Genomic DNA, 22,964 nt, shown 5'->3' with positions numbered 1-22,964 from the left:
TCCACATCACCAACAAACTCACCTGGGACATCCACATAATAATGTGGTAAAGAAGGCCCAATAACGCCTCTACCACCTCAGGAGGCTGAAGAAGTTCGGCATGACACCCAAGATCTTGAAGGCGTTCTACAGAGGGACAACAGAGAGCGTCCTGACGGGGTGCATCACCGCCTGGAGGGGGAACTGCACCGACCTCAACCTCAGAGCGGAGCAGAGTCATGAGGACAGCACAAAAGATCCGTGGATGTGAGCTTCCCCCCCATCCAGGAAATCTGAGAGCCAGTGCATTAAAAAAGCCCAGAAAATTATCAAGGACCTTAATCACCCCAACCATGGACTGTTCCAGCTGATGCGGTCTGCGATCCCATTTTATTTAGGATTCTTTTCGGCGACCCCACACTTAATGTATTACGTAATTTCAACGTGGAATATCAAAATAAAAGCACACCTTGTTGAACTTGATCATGCATATTTATTTGAAAATGAAATTACAGCACTGTTATCAATGAATATCAACAAAAGCAACAGAATTGTTTCTGTATACACATTTATAAAACAAGGCCTATTTAGCCAAAAAAGTTTAAAAAAAAAAGAAAAAAATACGTAATGGGAAGGGTGTGCTTGTACAGTTGAACGGTTCCAAGATACGCTGCAACAGATTTTCAAAAAATTATCATTGTTGCACATAGATGAAGCCTTTCATACAAAGTAGGTTAAAAGGTAATATTACATTTTCATACTTCTGAGTTAGTTACTCCTAAGAGATCAATTCACACCATCCCACTTATCTTGACGCTTACAATTCATCCATATTATTAAATGGTCAATGGTAAATGGTTGCAATTATATAGCGCTTTTATCCAAATCGCTTTACAATTTGTTCCTCACATTTTTACCGATTCACTCACATTCACACACCAACGGCGGAGGCAACCATGCAAGGTGCCAACCTGCTCATCGGGAGCAATTAGGGGATAAGTGTCTTGCTCAAGGACATTTCGACACGCTGCCCGGAAGGAGCGGAATCGAACCTGGAACCTCCGGATTACCAGACGACTGCTCTACCTCCCGAGCCAATATTATTAGCATATCATACATTCTAATGAGAATGTTTCAGTTTGGATCAATTCACTTTTTAATTCAAGATGTAGATTTTATTTCAAATATTGTTCCATCATGAAAAGGTTTTGCTATCAAACCTAATGACAAGAAAATGTGAATGGATGTTCTATCATCATAAAGTAAACAACTTGTTTTGATTTTTAATTGATTGAATTTAAAGTGAATTGATTCCAACCCTATACCGTTCTGATAGAAAAACCACTAAAGATGATAAATTCATATAAAGGAACATACATTACTTTAAAAGAATACCAATGAAGACAATACATGGAACATTACTCTAAAATAAACACTTATTGTGTAGTACTAGGAATGTTGACAATGTGTGTGACATTAGATTAAAAAAAATCACTAGTATCCACATTAAAATATAAAAATCCATACGAGAAGCAGTTTCCCCCTCCAGTGTGTACAAAGTGTTTGTTAACCATCTTGGCTTTTGGCTGGTCACCCCATACTGAGGTCAGAAAGTTCCTATGATCCCAGTACTTAAAACACCAGAACAATGTGGTGTTATATTTTATATTTATTAACTTGACCTTCTCTCCCCAGCAACCTCCTGCAAAGCCTCACCGTCCCTCCTCTTTCTACCTTTTTACCCTACCCTCCAATCTCCCCCCAATCCCATTCAATCTTGTTTGCTGCAGCTCAAATGTATCCCCTTGCCCCACTTTGCCTTTTATGTCTTTGTCCGTGTTTGTCTATGTTTGTTTTTGTTTTGCTGCCATTTTGGCCAAGACCCTATTCCCCGTACCTGGCTAACTGAGTTAGCCGGATCATTTTCAGCATAGCTTGACTTAAGCCAGACATTTCCGTTCCCCGACGTTGGATTTTCTAAGTCGCTATGGCAACAGATCGAAAAGTTTGAACCTACTCCAGAGCAGGTTTAGTTGAGTTAGCTGGATATAAGCTGGCCACTCCCTCGGAACAAAATGGCAGCTCCCTTCCTCAGAGATTGATTGATTGATTGATTGGACACTTTATTAACAGATTGCAGAATGGGGTACAATACAGTACGGCCCAATACACACAATTGTTAAGGGGATGCAGACCCAGAGAAAGACTTTCGTCTTGTTTACATCAGGGTCCCCCATTTTCAATTCATAATGACATTTATGACATACAGATATAGATATATATCATGACATTTATGACATACATGACATACAGATATACAATACTGTTACATTTGTGACATACAAGATATGCAAATATACAGTACTGTTAAACAGAGATCCTAACAGAAAATATATATACAAGGGGGAGGAAACTGTACATTGGGAGGGGGTGGGTGGGTGGGAGGGGGTGTTTGGACATTTACGGGGGCCAGTTTCTAATTGCAGCCTCCCGTAGGTGCTCTTTGATCCCATTATACCATTCTGAATAATGTTTTCGCGAGATGATTTCCAGAATGTATTGATTTCATAGAACGTGTGAAATAGGCCTATAATTAAAAACAATTAAAATACATTAAACTGGTAAAAGAAATGCTTTTGAAATGTAAAAGAATAGACCTAGATCGCTGCCCACCTCCGATGCCGACTAGATATCAATTGAGGGGGAATAGGCACAGCTATACCTACCTATTCGAAAAAACATTATCTGCACTGACTTATATAAAAAATAAGTACAGATCGCGTCTGAATGAATGTGGAGGATGATCTCCGAGTCGCTGTCTCCTAAATTAAACCCAGACTATATGCCCATCCATCTCATTAGGTGAGTTGAACATTATAGCCTTCTAAATGAAACACGCTATATGTATTCATTTTATGGTTGTTTGATTATTGTGTTATTTTGTGTAGTTATTGTGCATGTTGGATCTTCTCTCCCAAGTGAATTTTCTCATGTTTACTCAAATATGCTAATGTTCTGAATCTCTTATCACACAAACCACAATGATGTGGCTTCTCTCCTGTGTGAATTATCTGGTGTGATTTCAGATGATCAAGTCGACTAAAGCTAGTCTCACACTGGTGACAGGAGTAGGGCTTCTCTCCTGTGTGAATCATCTGGTGTGTTTTCAGATTCTGCAGATGACTAAAGCTCTTCCCACACTGGTCACAGGAGTAGGGCTTCTCTCCTGTGTGAATCATCTGGTGTGTTTTCAGACTAGACAGTTGACTAAAGCTCTTCTCACACTGGTCACAGGAGTAGGGCTTCTCTCCTGTGTGAATCATCTGGTGTGTTTTCAGATTAGACAGTTGACTAAAGCTCTTCTCACACTGGTCACAGGAGTAGGGCTTTTGTCCTGTGTGAATTCTCTGGTGTGTTTTCAGACTAGACAGTTGACTAAAGCTCTTTCCACACTGGTCACAGGAGCAGGGCTTCCATCCTGTGTGAATCATCTGGTGCGTTTTCAGATCACGTGGCTGACGAAAGCTCTTCTCACACTGGTCACAGGAGTAGGGCTTCTCTCCTGTGTGAATCATCTGGTGTGTTTTCAGATTAGACAGTTGACTAAAGCTCTTTCTACACTGGTCACAGGAGTAGGGCTTCTCTCCTGTGTGAATTCTCTGGTGTGTTTTCAGATTAGGCAGATGACTAAAGCTCTTCCCACACTGGTCACAGGAGTAGGGCTTCTCTCCTGTGTGAATCATCTGGTGTGATTTCAGACTATCCAGTCGATTAAAGCTCTTCCCACACTGGTCACAGGAATAGTTTCTTTCAGGGTTAGAAATTAACATTTTTTTTCAAGGGCTTTTTTTGCCCCCCTTAATTGATTTTCGGGGGCTTTTTTTTGTATTTCGGGGGCACTGAATTTTTATGATAAACGGTAGGGGTGGGACGGTTCACAAAATGGACGGTTTGGTTCGTATCACGATTTTGGGGTCACGGTTTTCAGTTCGATATACGTTAATCTTTATTAAAAAAAATTTAACACTCAAATCTAAACATGCTTCTCATTTATTAAAAATAAAAGGTTTACAGTGTTTACAGCCTTAAATAATGTTTGGCACACAAAGACCGAACCGACTGAAAAATATAGGCTACATTTGTCAAAGTATTAACTTAGTGCAAACAAACAATATGCTCAGCCAGCACTAGACTTTCCTTTCTTTAATTAATATAAACACACAAAAACAATGTCAACCATGTTTAAATTACCTGATTGTCAGTTCTTAATGGAAAGATTCGTTTTCTGCTTGAAATTATTATGTTTCTGTCTACATTTATTTAGACTAACATTATTTAAATATTGAGTGCATCTGTGGTGGATTACGCAATTCGGTGAGTTGGAACTATCTATGGGTTGGCGCCGGGTCCCCACGGACATTTTAGTGTCACGCACCTTCAGCAATGTTATTATCAGCTCCGGTAACGTTAGGAGGTGATGGCATGCAGTGGGAAAGCGGCAATAGTCCCGGTTGGAGTTAATAAAACACAGTTGTATGTTAGCCTTCTTGGATGTTGAATAAACGCCTATCATTGTCTTTAAACACCCCGCCTCTCAGACTCCCATTTCCTCCTCTGCTACAGTAGCTACGGTGACATTTCATTGACTGTACAGTATTAGCTTGCGGGCTGCGTCGGGCTACCATAGTTAAAACGTGCGTTGTGTTTACGAACTGCTATGGCAAGATGTGTGTAGGCCTATGTAATGTTAATGGCTATGTTTTTAAAGTCGTAATGAAGATTGGTTTATATTGTGCGTGCCATTTTTACACAAACTGACTAGCACCTGGCTGGCTACAGTGCTGCTGCTGCTGCCTGCAGCCAGTGCAGAACACCGGCTCCGCCAAATGATTTTTTTTTATTTGCGCGTCATCTGAACCGTACGATACAGACGCTCCATTACCGGATAAATATATATATATAATTAGTAAACTGTCGGGGGCATTAAGTGCCCCCTTTAACTGATTTTCGAGGGCATTTTGTCCATTTTCAAGGGCATTATGCCCCAAGCCCCCGTTAATTTCGAACCCTGGTTTCTTTCCTGTGTGAATGCGCTGGTGTTTATTGAGATTCATCTTTGAACTGAAGTTTTTTCCACACTGGTCACAGCAGAGACCTTTTCTTCCATCCAAGCCTCTTGGTTTCGTCCCAGGCCTGACAGGACGGCTATCTGGATGGAGATAGTGATGGAGAAGAGTGTCAGAGGAAGGAGATTTGGTGATTTTATTCAGCTTAATTTCCATGTAAGAGGTTTATAATGGTATGTAGCTGGGTTTTATAGTTTAAAAACAGTGTAGTCCAGAGTCGTCTACAGTTCTAGACTCAACGCCCACTTTGAAGTCCCCAACACCAACCAACCGAGAGAGGTTCTGACCACGGAGCGCACGCAGGACTCGCCACTCACTGTGACAACGGCAGAGGTACGTACGGTTCTGAGCAGAACAAACCCACGGAAGGCAGCCGGCCCAGACAACACCCCCGGCCGTGCCCTCAGGGTCTGTTCATCAGAGCTGGCTGACGTACTTGCTGACATTTACAACTTGTCACTAGCACAAGCTATTGTGCCCACCTGCTTCAAGACCACCACCCTCGTGCCCCTGCCAAAGAAAAACACTGTAACCTGACTCAATGACTATCGTCCCGTTGCACTCACCCCAATAGTGATGAAGTGTTTCGAGAGGATAGTCATGTTGCACATCAAGGAGACCATCCCAGACACACTGGACCCTCTGCAGTTTGCGTACCGTCAGAACCGGTCCACTGAGGATTAGGGCTGCACGGTTTTGGGAAATAATCTAATTGCGATTTTTCGGACAGATATTGCAATTGCGATAAAATATTCGCAAAATTATTATATATTTCTTTTTTAAAGCAGCCCAAAATGTTTCTTTTTACCTGGGAATTGATACCGGTACCCAACGGTACCTTTTTTTCTGTACTTTACTCTCTCTCTCTCTGAAGTCTAAACTTCACAACACACAATCTAAAATGCCTCCCTACAACAACTTTAACGTTTAAATATCAACATTATCTGTCAATCCTCAGTAAATACTATCAAACTCCTCTGATGTCATCTGGTCTTTCAGAAGACCAGGTGTGTGTGTGTGTGTGTGAGTGAGTGAGTGAGTGAGTGAGTGAGTGAGTGAGTGAGTGAGTGAGTGAGTGAGTGAGTGAGTGAGTGAGTGAGTGAGTGAGACACACACAGAAAGAATCCCAGCATCGAAGGCTGAGAAAATGCCACCCAAAATTCTCAGCAACTTCTACAGAAGTACGATTGAGAGTGTCCTTACCAGCTCAATCACGGTCTGGTATGGAAATGCACTGCTAAGGACAGGAAGGCACTCCAGCGAGTGATTAAAACTGCTCAGTACATCTCTGAAGCAGCCTTCCCCTCACTACAGGACATTTACTCTACCAGGGCCACCAGGAGAGCACATAACATAATTAAGGACAGTATACACCCCCAGCACAGACTCATCAACCTCCTGCCATCTGCTGAAATCCAGGACTAAACTGTGATCCCCCTTTTTTTGTATATACAAAATATATATGTTTACCTTATTTTTTGCAATCACTTGTATTTAAATAAAAATTATTTAAGTATTGTGTGATTTTGTGTGAAGGGCGCACTAGCAAAGTAGGATTTGCATTGTACAGCAAACTGTCTGTTCTTGACTCTTTAAGCTCGGGTACAACATTTATTTCAGATTATTCTGATTATTAATCTGATATTCAATATACAATATTCGTTAATTTCCTATTCCCAGTTTCACCCTCACCATAGACAACTCCTTGGTTTCCCCTTCCCCCCAGGTCAAGAGTCTGGGTGTCGTCCTCGACAGCACCCTATCATTCCATTCCCACATCAATAACATCATCCGGTCTGCCTACTTCCACCTTTGCAACATCAACCGCCTCCGCCCTTCACTCACTCCCAACAGCGCCGCAATCCTGGTCCACTCCCTCGTCATTTCCCACTTAGATTACTGCAACTCCCTTCTCTTTGGTTGCGGGTCTCATTTCCGCCTAAGCGCAGCTCCAGCTATAATAACTATGGCTCCGGCAGCTAGCACCGCTCAGTTCATATCGATACTCTTATTTTGAAAATCCGTGGTGTCGTGACTCATATCCGCTCTACAGCACACAGCAGTACTCGTCTCGCAGTAGCAGCAGTAGCGTCTGGAATACGCACATTGCAACATAGGCTAGTGTGCTTATTTCGCGACCCAAAACAAATCCCTGCTGTTTTATTCCGCAACGGGTCAAATGCATATAACATGCTTTGCAATCCTCGCCATTCCTTTATGACCACGTCGTGTTTAAGACCGGAATTAACATTAACGTTAGCATAAGCTAACAACAAGCTAAAGCCCTGTTCAGAGCGATAGAGAACAGCAGAGTGGGGACTGGGAAGGAAGGGGGGGGGCATTCTCCCTTCTGTGTGTGTGTGTGTGTGTGCGTTTGAAAAGATATGATGAAGTCAGATGAGTATATTATATTGATAGTAAATGTACTGAGGGTAGACAGATGATGTTGATATTTAAACATAAAAAATACAATACATAATAAATGTATGCATGATCATCATGCAACATAAAACAATTGCAGGAACGGTTTGGGAGAGGAAGGGGTTTTAGGTTGTGTGTTCCAAAAAAAATGTACTTAAAGTTTAAAGCTCAATATATCAAAACGTGGCAATTTAGGAGGTCTATTTGTATTAAAAACCATAAATAGTTTTTCATTTAAATGTCTGGAAGAGATAAAAAAATATTCAAATTATATTTGTTACCTTTTGAGTTGATCTAAATGGGTCTCATTCCCGAAAAATGTTCAAAGTTATATTCTGGAAGACTTATCTTGGAACCACTGAGACATAATCTATGACAAGTACACTCTGAGTCCTGAACGTGGCTGAAACGGTCGCAGAAATGATATGATCTGATATCTGCTTGGAGAATGGCATTCTGTCGTAAACTCCAACGCGCGTTCCCGTTCAGGTCATTTGCATACAAACCACGCCCCCGACAGTCCTTATAAAGCAACTGGTGACGCAGCTGTGTGAAATGGAATGGCGGAAGTGCTTTGAGAGCCACGTGATTACGAAACCTAGCGTCAGTCAGTGCCAATCAGAGAGCGCCTCCGAGAAATGCGGCTAGGTTTCATAATCACGCTTGCGCCCATCAAAAAGATTAGATTAATGTATTGGCATCATATACAGCTTGCGGTACACACCTGCCGCAGCGCGCGCGCACACACACACACACGCGCGCGCAGTACTGTATATGAATGAATGACATAATATATATAGCCTACGGGCCGGCGGGCGTAATGAATGAACGCAGTATGGCTTATTATTCCATAATTAAGCCTATAGGCTACTGTTCATTCGTAGGCGCACACAAGACTTGTTATGGAATATTAATGCAGTCTATTTCCACCGATTAGCTTTAGTTCTTATTTATTTATCCACTGTCATTTCAGTGTTGGTGTATAGGCTATAGTGTATTTCAATATGTTTAATTGATTAATGATATATTCGAAGGAATGCAGGTTTATAGCTATATCAACCCCCTCCAATGTACAGTAAATGACCAAGTATGGTTGTCAATATTCCAATGTACAGTTTTGCTTGTACAGTGTAAGTCTACCACCCCTCCTACCCAACCTCCTCCAACAGTTTCTACGTCAAATGTACTCTCTTTTCTGGACTCTTTTTGTATCACAAACAGTACTGTATTTGCAAATCTGGTATGTCATAAATGTATAGATGTAGCAGTACTGTCTATCTGTGTCGTGTGTGTCATATATGTTATGATGAATTGAAAATGGGGGACCCTGATGTAAACAAGACGAAATTCTTTCTCTGGTCTGCATCCCCTTATGTAATTGAGCTGTACTGTACTGTACCCATTCTGCAATCTGTTAAGTTTTCAATCAATCAAACAAAGGTCTGTCCCATTGTATACCAATCAATGGGATACATTGCATGTTGACCTGCATTCTTTCAAATGTATATAATTAATCATTAAAACAGATGTGTAACAAATAAGAAATGCAAATTCCACAGAAGGCATTCAATTATTATTATTTTCAATCATTTCACAATAATTGCATAATTGTGTTTGAATATCTGAGTAATTAAAGTAATTATACTTTTGTCCAAAATAGCTGGTTCAGATATGGTTAAGCAGCTGCCCTGTGATCAGATGAATCCATATTATTTATTTTTCCGACATCAAATGCGTAATTTCTTATCGTACAAATATTGTCATATTTATTTTAATTATGATCAAGTAATTAATTCCAAGGAGGCCTGTAGCGTTAACATGAAGGAATCACTATGAGAACACAGTCTGTCAAGTTATAATAACATTTTAAATTAGTCAATCAATCATGAGATTTGATCGTGGGCTGAGAGCATATTTAAGTGTGCTCCTCAGCACTCTTAGATCTGCTCTCAAATAAGATCTCAGGAAAATTCTCCCACTCCCAGCCCTAATATGTCTTAAATAGGCCGAAATCTGGCTAAGACGAAATATTTTGTCGTAACTTCGTTCGAGAATGAGACCCAATGTTACTGATTGTGTTAAATGGGCTTATGATATCATCTCATATCGATTGCAGGCACCTGCATTGTATCGTATCGTGGCAGATATCGGCAAATATTGTATCGTTGTCCAAAGAATCGATATCGTATCGTGATGAAACTGGTGATTCCCACCCCTAGTTGAGTCCATACACCCAACACCAAATCCCATAATTCCTTACACGTAATGTGTCTGGCTGTGTGACGTCAACTTGTCAGCATGAAAATGACAGCCAAACATCTTTCTCCTCTGTCCCTGCCATCATTCTGTTAGAAAAACAGACACAATATTATTTGTTTATTGGCATCATCATCACATCAAAGCTTCACACACCAAAGCCATGGTATTATTATAATCACGCTAATCACATTTATTGTCCACTTAATGGCACAGTAGAGCAAATGAAACACCATCGAGCTTCAACCAGTATGAATATTACTAGTATGACATGTACCAAAATGTACACATCAAAATAAAACAAATAAAGAACTGGGAACTCATCCTATGGATTATTTAATTATTACCACTTCACTGCACCAGATCCCCAGTGGTGCTTAGCAGTGTTAATCTTGTCAACGAAAATTATGACGAAAGATGTTCGTCAACGAAGGTTTTTTTTCATGACAACAACGAGACGTGATGTCACGTTATTAAAGAGCATGTGACGCTAACGTGACTAAATCACTATGTATCTGCACTTGCATATTTCTTATTTGATTTGTACCTATTGTAGGGCTGGGCGATATATCGAGTATACTCGATGTATCGCGGCTTGTTCTACATGAGATGTAGTAGGGGTGGACGGTATAAACGGTATACGGTATAAACGGTATTAATTTGCTCTACGGTATGGATTTTGACTATACCGTGTAACCGGTAGAGTAGCTCTAAAATAGCAATGACGTCATGTAACCACAGCGCGACTATTTCAATCGCATTTGCCCCTAAAAATAGATAGAATTAGTCATAGATAATAGATATGTGCAAACTGGAAAAAGTTATTTAGGAGGCTTCGCGCAGTGGGCGTGTCAACACGCAATTGTCATTTCATAATAAACACACAGCCAGTTTCAATTTCAGTTCCTGGCATTTTTAACCAGTGGAAAAAGGTAAGAGATGTCCCTATCGTTTTTTGATATGAATTATTCTACGTTAATAAAACATACCTGGTGATCAACTACAGTTTGCTGTAAACATTATGATATGCGTGTAGTGTTATGATAACGACGGCTGCAGCGGGAGCCGGGAGGACGGCGGCAGCAGTGGATTTGCGAATAGCATGCAGCTGCAGACAGGGACCGAAACTAAAGCCCGCCGCCCGCCAGGGGCGGGCTGTTTTTACCTTTGGCGCATGACACTTAGAGGGCTGCCCACCGTGTGGCGTGTAGACGTGTAGTTCATAACGATACTCTTGTGCGAGTACAGATTATATCCGCTCGTCTTTTTTTTCTCCGCCGCGAGATCGTTAAAAAACTACAAGTCCCACATCGCACTAGGTCCAATCACAGTAGAGTGACGTGACTGGTTTCATGAGAAAAAAAGCAAATGACCAATCGGAAGCTATCATTCATTTGGCTTGTTTACTTCCATCTGCTCTAGTCTATATCGGACCTCCAAGAGTCTAACGTTACTGTTTAAACAATGACCAGGTCAACTATTCACTTTTAGTTTAATACATGACGAGGCATTGTCTACCGGTATCTAGCTGGCTAGCTACTGATAGCTGCTGATATCAACAAATGCTCCAGCAATAGTCTACTCGAGTGCATAATACCTCCGGTCCCTCGTTAGCTAGCTTAGCTAGCTCACGTTGATCCATATGTCCCAGTCAACTAAATTGTCTTAACGTTATCTACCGGGCTAGCAGTAGCTACAGATAGCTCCTGATATCAATGTCTTATAACATTGATTGAATGCGTATTCTAGCTGAGGGCATGTTGAATGTGATTTGACAAAAGAACGGTAACGTTATAAATAGGTCCAGCTGCATCGCCGGAGAATCCTTGCATGCTGAATGTAGGGTCTAGCTGAATATAGGGTCTAGCTGCAGGGCCGGAGAATCCTTGCTCGAGCTGGAGGCTACTCAAGTATACACACAGACAGTGGAGCTGTTTGCAGATAGCAAGCATTTTGACTTATTGCGTGGTGGCGATGTCTCGCAGATAATACAACTACAAGTATGATTATATAATATATATTTTATTAAAAAAAAAATTTATATAAAATATATATATATATTTTTTTAATCAAAAAAAATTTGGCAGGTAAGAAATATGCTTGGCGGGTAGACTCTTCCCATCTACCCGCCACTGGCCGGTGAGTCAAAAAGTTAATTTCGCTCCCTGGCTGCAGAGCCGCAGAGCCAGCGGCGCTTTCAGGTCAGGTCCGCTCAACAGCGCCCCCCCCCCCCCCCCCCCCACCCAACGGCTGAAAGCTGTGACCAGACCTGAAAGCGCCGCTGGCTCTGCGGCTCTGCAGCTACATATGCTTATAGCAAAATCCAGCATCCAGCCCGGCTGTTTGCAATGGGAGCAGCACGGACTCTGGACTTATTTTATTTGGAATATAATGACTTTATACGCAAAAGTAGCCTAGTTTTAAGTTAAAATATTATAAATCTACATGCCTTGAGGATGTCATTCTTTATATAGCCTGCCTATCAGGCAAAAAAAATTATTCGAACGGAAACACTGATACCGTGATATATACCGTTACCGTCTATGCTTCAAATTATACCGTGATATAAATTTTAGACCATACCGTCCACCCCTAAGATGTAGTATATTATTATATCGTGAACATCGAGTATATGTTGTCGAGTATATGTTGTCGCGGCTGAGATCAGGCTTTAGCGCAGAGCGGTCCTCTCATTTCATTATAGACACATGACCAGCGCGGATCTTAAATGACATGCAATTGTAATTTCATTAGACAGACCAGCGCGGACCTTCAATGACATGCAATTTAATTAACGCAAGCATTGGGCTAACGTTAGCTGCTAACCAAGTTATCCCATGACTAGGCTAAGCTAACTAGCTAGTGTTAGCTGCTAACCCTGGAAAACGCTCAAAGCGGACTCCACAACACTAGTTCCATTCGTGAGGAAAGGGGGTGGGTTATATTGACAACGCTTGACAACAGAGGTTTAAAACATAACTTCATATTTATTGGTTATTCGTTTCCTTATATCAGCATCCAGTTTCCATCTCCGTGTCTTAAACTCTTCCTGTTTACATTAGAGTGTGACGTCATCGCCTACGGCAGCTTAGACGCTCAAAACGCAAACCTAAAACAAAACCCGAGGGGGGGGGGGGGGGGCTGGCTCTCTTGCGCGTTCTCGCCCTCTCTCTCTCTCTCTCTCGCTCTCTCTCTACATTCAATGATTTAAAGTAGCCAAACGTTACAGTATAAATACTAACTGGATAGTTGATGATAAACATTTAATTTCATTATCTGAAATATTCTAAAATCATTAAGTCTGCTATAAGCCATTATCCCTATCCCAAATGGGGGACCCTTATGTAAACAAGACAAACTTCTTTCTCTGGTCTGCATCCCCTTAACAATTGTGTGTATTGAGCCGTACTGTATTGTACCCGTTCTGCAATCTGTTAAATAAAGTTTTCATTCATTCATGCATTCATTCCCTTTGTGTGTGATTATTATTTTCTCACAGTAGTGTGTATATACATATATATGTGTGTGTGTGTGTGTTTGGCTAAAGTGGATAGAAAACGCAGTACTGTGCAAAAGTCTTAGGCACCCAATAGTTTTTATATAAATTGTCTTAGATGTAAATACATTTTTTGTTAGTGTGTCAGTAGACTACTCGTAGTACATTTTCATTTTTTTCTTTTTTTTTTTAGCATCTTTATGGTTTAATAATGCAAACATATGATGCAGGGACTTATTATTAGGGATGGGAATTGATAGGATTTTATCGATACGATTCCATTATCGATTCTGCTTATCGATTCGATTCCCTTATCGATACCTGATCAATTTATAATTTAAATAAATAAATTGGAAATGCAACAGAACTAAGCTGGTTAGAATAACAACATGCAACTTGACATTTCTGATTGTCATTTATTGTTGAGCCCCCATGTCAGAAAAATACAAAAACTGTAAAAAATAAAACATTAACTATAGCCTACACTTAAATAAAATAATGTATTTGAGATTCTCTTAAAATGTATTTATTTTTTTATTCTTAAACTAATTTAATCTATTGAACCGTAGTTGAATTCAACAGGTCGTTATTCCTCTGACTTCTGTCTCACACACACACAGCAACTAATATTACCTTACCCTGAACTAAATCAATGACTAGATTCTAAAGCATTCAAGTAGTTTTCACTGCACATAGAAGTAGCCAAACAGCGGGATCATTTCGGGAGCATATGACCAAAACCTAGGCAATTTCGAGCCCTTAAGGAATCAAATAAGTCTGCCATGGCTTAAGGCTGAGCCCGAACGTTCGAACGTTCGTTCGTTACGCTGACATTCGGACTTTAATTAATAGGTTCGAACGTTCGGTGAATGCGCACGGGGTTGAGGTGATGTGAATGCGAGGCGCTCGGCTCAACCAGTATGGTCTGCCGGGCTGCAGCGGGATACTATTTCTCAACCAGAGCTCTATTTTGATTGACAGGCGATTCTGCCAATTACGTCACACCGCTTGCACCCGCCTCTGCTGTTACCACCAATCGGCAAGCCTCAACAGACTTACCGTAGCTACCGGGGAGCCGTAGTTAGCTCCCCGCCAAGGAAGTAATCGGTAACAAGGTTTCCGTAGGTGAACCTGCAGAAGGATCATTAATGAATACCATCCTTTTTCGGCCACGGAGCGCGAGCTTCATGGCGGGAGGTGGTTGCGTTGGAAACAACAGCAGGCGCACGGTGGACAGACCCGTCCACCGTCTACCTCGGAACGGTGGTAGGGCGGACGGGCGGCAGGCGTGTTGGGAGCCCGGCCGTTCCGAGGTAGACGGTGGACGGGTCTGTTGAGCCGAGGCGTGCGCCTCTCCTCCCGGCTCCCCTCCCCGTCGACCAAGAGTGAATACCTGTTATTGAACGTGTAACACTAACTATATAACGTTCGGTTAATGCCACAAAACGAATGCATTTGTTTATCTAGCCCCTTACGTGACTGCAAGGGCTATTGTTTATCATACTTTGATTCAGTAGCTTGTTTATTTTCTTCTGAGTGCTTTGTTTAATTACATGTTTACATGAACAGCCACCACTGTAAACAACATGTTTTTTACCAATAGACTATGCAATGCCGCCCTCCGTAGGATCTATAATAATACAATAAAAAAAAAATTATTATTAAAAAAAAATGAAAAAAAAATGTATTAAAACATTTTTTTATTAAAAAATTTAAAAAAACGAACGTTCAAACGTTCGTTCGATAAACCCTGGCGAACGTTCGAACCCTAAAAACAGGGTTCGGGCTCAGCCTTACCATGGCTACATGCTAACGCTAACGTTATTGTTTTGAAAAACTGGCAGCGATAAGGGAATCGAAAGTCACGGGAGGCACGCGATTCCAGGCATCGGACAATTAGGAACCGATTCCCATCCCTACTTATTATAATCATCATATTGGTGTGACTGTATGCAGCAAAGGGTTAAATCAAGCATTTTTAAGTGCTTTAGAGGAAATGTCAATATCGCGATATATATCGTGTATCGTGATATGGCCAAAAAATATCGCGATATCATTTAGAGGCCATGTAACTGCCCCCCGGCTTGGTGGTGAAATAAAGATGCGCTTATGTTTCGTACAGGTGCTTTTATTTATTTTCTCTTTTTTCTTTTGCATTTTAGCATAGCAGCACTGTAGCCTTTCTTTGGTAGTTGTCGTTGCACCGTAGTTGTACAGGTAGTGACGGTTGCATCGTTTGCTACGTTTGCACCGTGAAAACTGTGACGGTCAAAAACACAAACATATACAATTAGTTATATTGTTCACAGTTCAATATTGTTCACAACAAAGCACCTAACGTGTTCAAACAAACATTTGAATTTAATGATATTATTGAGGGTGAACTCGTCTTCCATAATAAAGGCATTTAAGGAAAATAATGATAAATAGTAATGTTACTTGTTCGGCAGCAGGTGCCTTTGATTAGAACCTAATCAGTGAGTGCACCACTTTACATGTTTACCACACATAAATATAGACCTCTTCAACAACAGTAATAATAATAATAACAATAATACATTTTAGTGTTCGACATACCTTATTCCGCTTTACCAAGGGGTGTTATTTACTGAAGTAAGGTCCTTATATTCTACATAATTCGCTGTCTGCTCCGTCGTTGTCTCTGAGTTACTTCCTGCCTTGGTCACAAACAGGATGCTGTGACCTTTATACTATAGGAAAGACGAGCTCTGCCCCCATGTGGACACGAAATGAAAATGCACAAGCGGCTCTGAAATATTCTTTTCTTAAATAGAAAGCTCAGTATTCTGAGCTAATAAAGAGAAGTCGATCATCTAGACCAATGTAAATTAAAGTTTACTGACAATAAAGATGATAGGCATCTTTACCCTTGGCGGTCAGTTACAGGCCATATCGCCCAGCCCTAACCTATTGTACTTTAATTATTTAAATCCTCTCTCTTAAAACATACAAGGTTATCACTTAACCCAATTCGTTTTTTTAAATATTGAAAATAGAATGAAGTTGCCATATTTCAGGTTCCAAATCCTCAGTGGGACTTTTAATTATGCGTCTTTATGAATGTATTGATTTTATTTATCCCATGGTATTTGTTAAACATTGAGTCTCAGAATAAAAATGAAATCAAAGAGACTAGTGCTCAAGTTTAACGTGGGAAACAAGAATCAACATTGACCATCAGTTAGCTGGTGACTGAAACTGGGACTCTAGGTGTGAAAGAAAGGACTCTACTCTGGTGTTTCTCCAGACCTCTCTTGACAGAGCCTGAGGTGTGGCCAGACAATAACAACCCCTTCAACTCCCATTCAATTCTAACCCACACATCTGAGAAAAGTGCATTACCAAGCAGGGCTATTTTGCCTAGAGGTAGCCGTTTACAACATTACAGATACTTCTAAAAGTGAATCTGCTACAAGATTGTTATTAAAATCTGGTCAACGTTAGGTAAAATACTGGGCAGTTGCCTGCAATGTCATTGTGGTGGTATCTGACTGTCGTTGTACAAATACACTTACATTTAATGAAGACAAAAAAACAACAGACATTCAGGCATGTTTAAATTGGTTTTCTTGGAAACACAGAAAATAAGAGAGGCTCTGCAATGCCACAAAAAACAATCTAATAAATAATTGTACTTACAGATGGTGTCCACAGTCTGATCTGTCTTCAGAAGCAGGTTTTGATCCAGATGGTTTCCAGTAGAAAGTCTTGGTCCAGTAGACAATGTGTTCTGCCACAGAGAGGCGTTCAAGTCAACCAGCAGACTATCCCGTCTTTATGGTTGAATGAGTACTTCAGTCTGGAAAACAGCCCTGTTCTTATACCAGAGAGACAATAGTTGAGCATTTAGCTGCTTGGAACTGATTGGCCAATCAGAACAACAATAGACACCTCCTCCATCAAACTGATATTTCCCCTCTGATCATCTTGGAAGACATCACTTTGTACAATCACTATGTATCTGTGCAGTATCTGCACTTGCATATTTTTTATTTGATTGTACTTTAATTATTTAAATCCCCTCTCTCTTAAAACATACTGGGTTATCACTTAACCAAATTCGTTTTTTTAAATATTGAAAATAGAATGAAGTTGCCATATTTCAGGTTCCAAATCAGACATAATCCTCAGTGGGACTTTTAATTATGTGTCTTTATGAATGTATTGATTTTATTTATTCCATGGTATTTGTTAAACATTGAGTCTCAGAATAAAATGAAATCAAAGAGACTAGTGCTCAAGTTTAACAGGGGAAACAAGAATCAACATTGTATTATTGACCATCAGCTGGTGACTGAAACTGTGATTCTTGGATTATGCCACCAGATTACAAAAACAATTGTCAGGTCAGGATATTGTTTTACAGCTGTGATTTCAAGATTTGCAAAACATAAAATGCTGACATGGCGTATTTTATATTGGTTAATGTAATTCACAATACATTTCAAAATATATTTCTAATGACTCTGCACCCCAGTGCCCCTCCCTTCCTACCCCAAACCATTTAGACATGAAACTATACAGTGACAATGGAAATACCAGAGCCAATGGCCCAGTCATAGTAATAAGCATTCAGGGTTTCCGCTAGAATTTTTTTTTGTCGGTCTGAGTGTCCGGTAGATTTCAATCTACCGGACAAATGGGATCAATTCCGGTCAGAGTTTATTGAGCTTAAAAAACAATTGATAGGCCTATATAAAGAATGACATCCTCAAGGCATTTATAATATTTTAACTTAAAACTAGGCTACTTTTGCGTATATACAGTCATTAATATATTCCAAATAAAATAAGTCCCTCGAGACTTCGTGCTGCTGCCGACTTGAGGTCTCGGTGGGCAGTCTGCCCGACATTAATAAACAGCAGTCTGTTATAATCACATTTTTATGAGCTAACGAATTCAGTTATATTGGACATTTGTATTAATTATATCAAGCGAAGAACCGAGAAATTTGGCAGAGAGAGACGGCAACATTATCGTGGGTTTGCGTGATGTATATCTCCACTTCCCAAAGACTTGGTGCTGGTCATAATGTCCGGTGAAAATAATTCCCTCTAAGCATAATTTGATTATTTGAATTGTATTAAAATAGGCTAAAATTAAATAGCCTATGCGATGAACAAATCAATCATGACATTTGTTTCATCGCTGCTTCACCAAGCAGGTCTGTCTAATAATGACAACAACGTGTCAGCGTGAGCTTGCTGCTAGATTTATGAGAAGCATGGAGCTGCAGACCCACAGAGCAGCAGTGTTTTCAGGTCCGGTCGGGGGACCGCTCAGCAGCGCCCCCCACCCAACAGCTGAATTGCCAATGGCTGAATTGGAGTACTGCACTGTGCCGGCAAAGCTGGTGGGTTCTGTGGGTCTGCAGCTCCATGCTTCTCGTAAATCTAGCAGCAAGCTCGCGCTGACAGGTCGTTGTCATTATTAGACAGACCTGCTTGGTGAAGCAACGATGAAACAAATGTAATGATTGTTTCGTTCATCGCATCATAGGCTATTTAATTTTAGCCTATTTTAATACAATTCAAATAATCAAATTGTGCTTAGAGGGATTTTTTTTCACCGGACTTTATGAATGTATTGATTTTATTTATTCCATGGTATTTGATAAACATTGAGTCTCAGAATAAAAATGAAATCAAAGAGACTAGTACTCAAGTTTAACAGGGGAAACAAGAATCAACATTGTATTATTGACCATCAGCTGGTGACTGAAACTGTGATTCTTGGATTATGCCACCAGATTACAAAAACAATTGTCAGGTCAGGATATTGTTTTACAGATGTGATTTCAAGATTTGCAAAACATAAAATGTTGACATGGCATATTTTATATTGGTTAATGTAATTCACAATACATTTCAAAATATATTTCTAATGACTCTGCACCCCAGTGCCCCTCCCTTCCTACCCCCAAACCATTTAGACATGAAACTATACAGTGACAATAGAAATACCAGAGCCAATGGCCCAGTCATAGTAATAAGCATTTGTATAGCAAGTGAGATACAGTGGCCACATCCACCTCATGATAGATTTGCAATTGAAAAGTAAATATGATGAGCCTGAAGTACCCTATAAACATGTACATAGCAGGGAACAATTAGGGTACCAACTACCAAGGCTGAATGGGGGTAGTTAGTGTGACCAATACAGTAGCATTATAGCATTATTCATGCTGAATACCTCCGATAGGCCTCCCATCTTCAATGTCTGGTATTCTGCTATATATCCATAGAACCCATGCCTTATTTCTTACTTATCAATGATGATGTTGAATCAGTATAGTGAGTTATTTCTTTCTTGTTTCTCATGTCAATGGGGTCAAGCTACTTTCGATACAAGCTGACTGAAGACCACTGAAACATATTCCACAGTGTACCCAAAGTAGATTTCTGTGAGCTTAAGTCAGCCTGTACAGACAGGAACTTGACCCCATTGAATTTACATTGTTTTTTGGCTAACTAGCCAGAGCTACAATGAGAAACTGTAGGATTTGTGCTAAGAAAGGACTCTACTCTGGTGTTTCTCCAGACCTCTATTGACAGAGCGTGAGGTGTGGCCAGATAATAACAACCCCTTCAACTCCCATTCAATTCTAACCCACACATCTGAGAAAAGTGCATTACCAAGCAGGGCTCTTTTGCCTAGAGGTAGCTGTTTACAACATTACAGATACTTCTAAAAGTGAATCTGCTACAAGATTGTTATTCAAATCTGGTCAACGTTAGGTAAAATACTGGGCAGTTGCCTGCAATGTCATTGTGGTGGTATCTGACTGTCGTTGTACAAATACACTTACATTTAATGAAGACAAATAAACAACAGACATTCAGGCATGTTTAAATTGGTTTTCTTGGAAACACAGAAAATAAGAGAGGCTCTGGAATGCCACAAAAAACAATCTAATAAATAATTGTACTTACAGATGGTGTCCACAGTCTGATCTGTCTTCAGAAGCAGGTTTTGATCCAGATGGTTTCCAGTAGAAAGTCTTGGTCCAGTAGACAATGTGTTCTGCCACAGAGAGGCGTTCAAGTCAACCAGCAGACTATCCCGTCTTTATGGTTGAATGAGTACTTCAGTCTGGAAAACAGCCCTGTTTTTATACCAGAGAGACAAGCGTTGAGCATTTAGCTGCTTGGAACTGATTGGCCAATCAGAACAACAATAAACACCTCAAACTGATATTTCCCCTCTGATCATCTTGGAAGACATCACTTTGTACAATCACTATGTATCTGTGCAGTATCTGCACTTGCATATTTGTATTTGATTGTACTTTAATTATTTAAATCCCCTCTCTCTTAAAACATACTGGGTTATCACTTAACCCAATTCGTTTTTTAAATATTGAAAATAGAATGAAGTTGCCATATTTCAGGTTCCAAATCAGACATAATCCTCAGTGGGACTTTTAATTATGTGTCTTTATGAATGTATTGATTTTATTTATTCCATGGTATTTGATAAACATTGAGTCTCAGAATAAAAATGAAATCAAAGAGACTAGTGCTCAAGTTTAACAGGGGAAACAATAATCAACATTGTATTATTGACCATCAGCTGGTGACTGAAACTGTGATTATTGGATTATGCCACCAGATTACAAAAACAATTGTCAGGTCAGGATATTGTTTTACAGATGTGATTTCAAGATTTGCAAAACATAAAATGTTGACATGGCATATTTTATATTGGTTAATGTAATTCACAATACATTTCAAAATATATTTCTAATGACTCTGCACCCCAGTGCCCCTCCCTTCCTACCCCAAACCATTTAGACATGAAACTATACAGTGACAATGGAAATACCAGAGCCAATGGCCCAGTCATAGTAATAAGCATTTGTATAGCAAGTGAGATACAGTGGCCACATCCACCTCATGATAGATTTGCAATTGAAAAGTAAATATGATGAGCCTGAAGTACCCTATAAACATGTACATAGCAGGGAACAATTAGGGTACCAAGGCTGAATGGGGTAGTTAGTGTGACCAATACAGTAGCATTATAGCATTATTCATGCTGAATACCTCCGATAGGCCTCCCATCTTCAATGTCTGGTATTCTGCTATATACCCATTAGGGATGCACCGAATATTCGGCCGCCGATAACGTTAGCGTTAAGCTAGCCAACGCTTCCTTTCCTCTTTGACCAGTCTCTCGTAAGCTACGTCATCCCCCGCTAAGAGTCATGGGAGATGTAGTAAATACAACAGTCCTGTGTGTGTGTCTTTATGCAGATCGTTATGCAGTTTTAAAGCACCTTGGCTTTGTTCTGAATGCACTTTGTTGTAGTTATCCTACAGAGAAAATAAAATGCACTTGACTTTAATGCACATTTTGTTGTATGCAAAGAGAAAATGTTTAAATTGTACAATCTTTCAGCAGTCAGTCTGGAATTAATGTATGCATTCAAAAGTGCTGAATAAATGTTTTATGGGCCCATAATAGTGATTATTAATATTATTTAAGTAAAGTTTTGCCATAATCATGTATTTTGCCATAATCCGGTAGCAAAAAAAAAAAAAAAAAATATATATATTTTATATATATTTATATTAATCATTTTCGGCATTTCGGCATTCGGCCAACTGTTTTCTATTTTCGGTATCGGTTTTGGCCAAGAATTTCCAATTCGGTGCATCCCTAATATCCATAGAACCCACGCCTTATTTCTTACTTATCAATGATGATGTTGAATCAGTATAGTGAGTTATTTCTTTCTTGTTTCTCATGTCAATGGGGTCAAGCACAAGCTACTTTCGATACAAGCTGACTGAAGACCACTGAAACATATTCCACAGTGTACCCAAAGTAGATTTCTGTGAGCTTAAGTCAGCCTGTACAGACAGGAACTTGACCCCATTGAATTTACATTGTTTTTTGGCTAACTAGCCAGAGCTACAATGATAAACTGTAGGATTTGTGCTAAGAAAGGACTCTACTCTGGTGTTTCTCCAGACCTCTCTTGACAGAGCGTGAGGTGTGGCCAGATAATAACAACCCCTTCAACTCCCATTCAATTCTAACCCACACATCTGAGAAAAGTGCATTACCAAGCAGGGCTCTTTTGCCTAGAGGTAGCTGTTTACAACATTACAGATACTTCTAAAAGTGAATCTGCTACAAGATTGTTATTCAAATCTGGTCAACGTTAGGTAAAATACTGGGCAGTTGCCTGCAATGTCATTGTGGTGGTATCTGACTGTCGTTGTACAAATACACTTACATTTAATGAAGACAAATAAACAACAGACATTCAGGCATGTTTAAATTGGTTTTCTTGGAAACACAGAAAATAAGAGAGGCTCTGGAATGCCACAAAAAACAATCTAATAAATAATTGTACTTACAGATGGTGTCCACAGTCTGATCTGTCTTCAGAAGCAGGTTTTGATCCAGATGGTTTCCAGTAGAAAGTCTTGGTCCAGTAGACAATGTGTTCTGCCACAGAGAGGCGTTCAAGTCAACCAGCAGACTATCCCGTCTTTATGGTTGAATGAGTACTTCAGTCTGGAAAACAGCCCTGTTTTTATACCAGAGAGACAAGAGTTGAGCATTTAGCTGCTTGGAACTGATTGGCCAATCAGAACAACAATAAACACCTCAAACTGATATTTCCCCTCTGATCATCTTGGAAGACATCACTT

The 22,964-nt window shown here is 40.1% G+C and overlaps 1 long non-coding RNA gene across 2 annotated transcripts; it reads right to left on the bottom strand.

Moving 5' to 3' along the window:
• Positions 1-469: 469 nt before the first annotated feature.
• On the bottom strand, positions 470-22,828 carry LOC311242230. Of its 2 annotated transcripts, none has more exons than XR_014620601.1 (5): positions 22,668-22,828; positions 20,232-20,404; positions 16,939-17,116; positions 9,787-9,871; positions 470-5,188 (listed from the first exon to the last, which is right to left on the bottom strand). It is a non-coding gene; the product is annotated as an uncharacterized lncRNA (long non-coding RNA). The 2 variants fall into 2 exon arrangements; XR_014620602.1 differs by having other exon boundaries at positions 16,939-17,111.
• Positions 22,829-22,964: the final 136 nt, after the last annotated feature.

Source organism: Notolepis coatsorum (genome assembly GCF_963971535.1).
Source record: "Notolepis coatsorum genome assembly, chromosome: 15".
NCBI classification, from domain to species: Eukaryota; Metazoa; Chordata; class Actinopteri; order Aulopiformes; family Paralepididae; genus Notolepis; species Notolepis coatsorum.
Note: the sequence above shows the minus strand (reverse complement) of the source record. Positions and strands in the feature narration are given on the sequence as shown.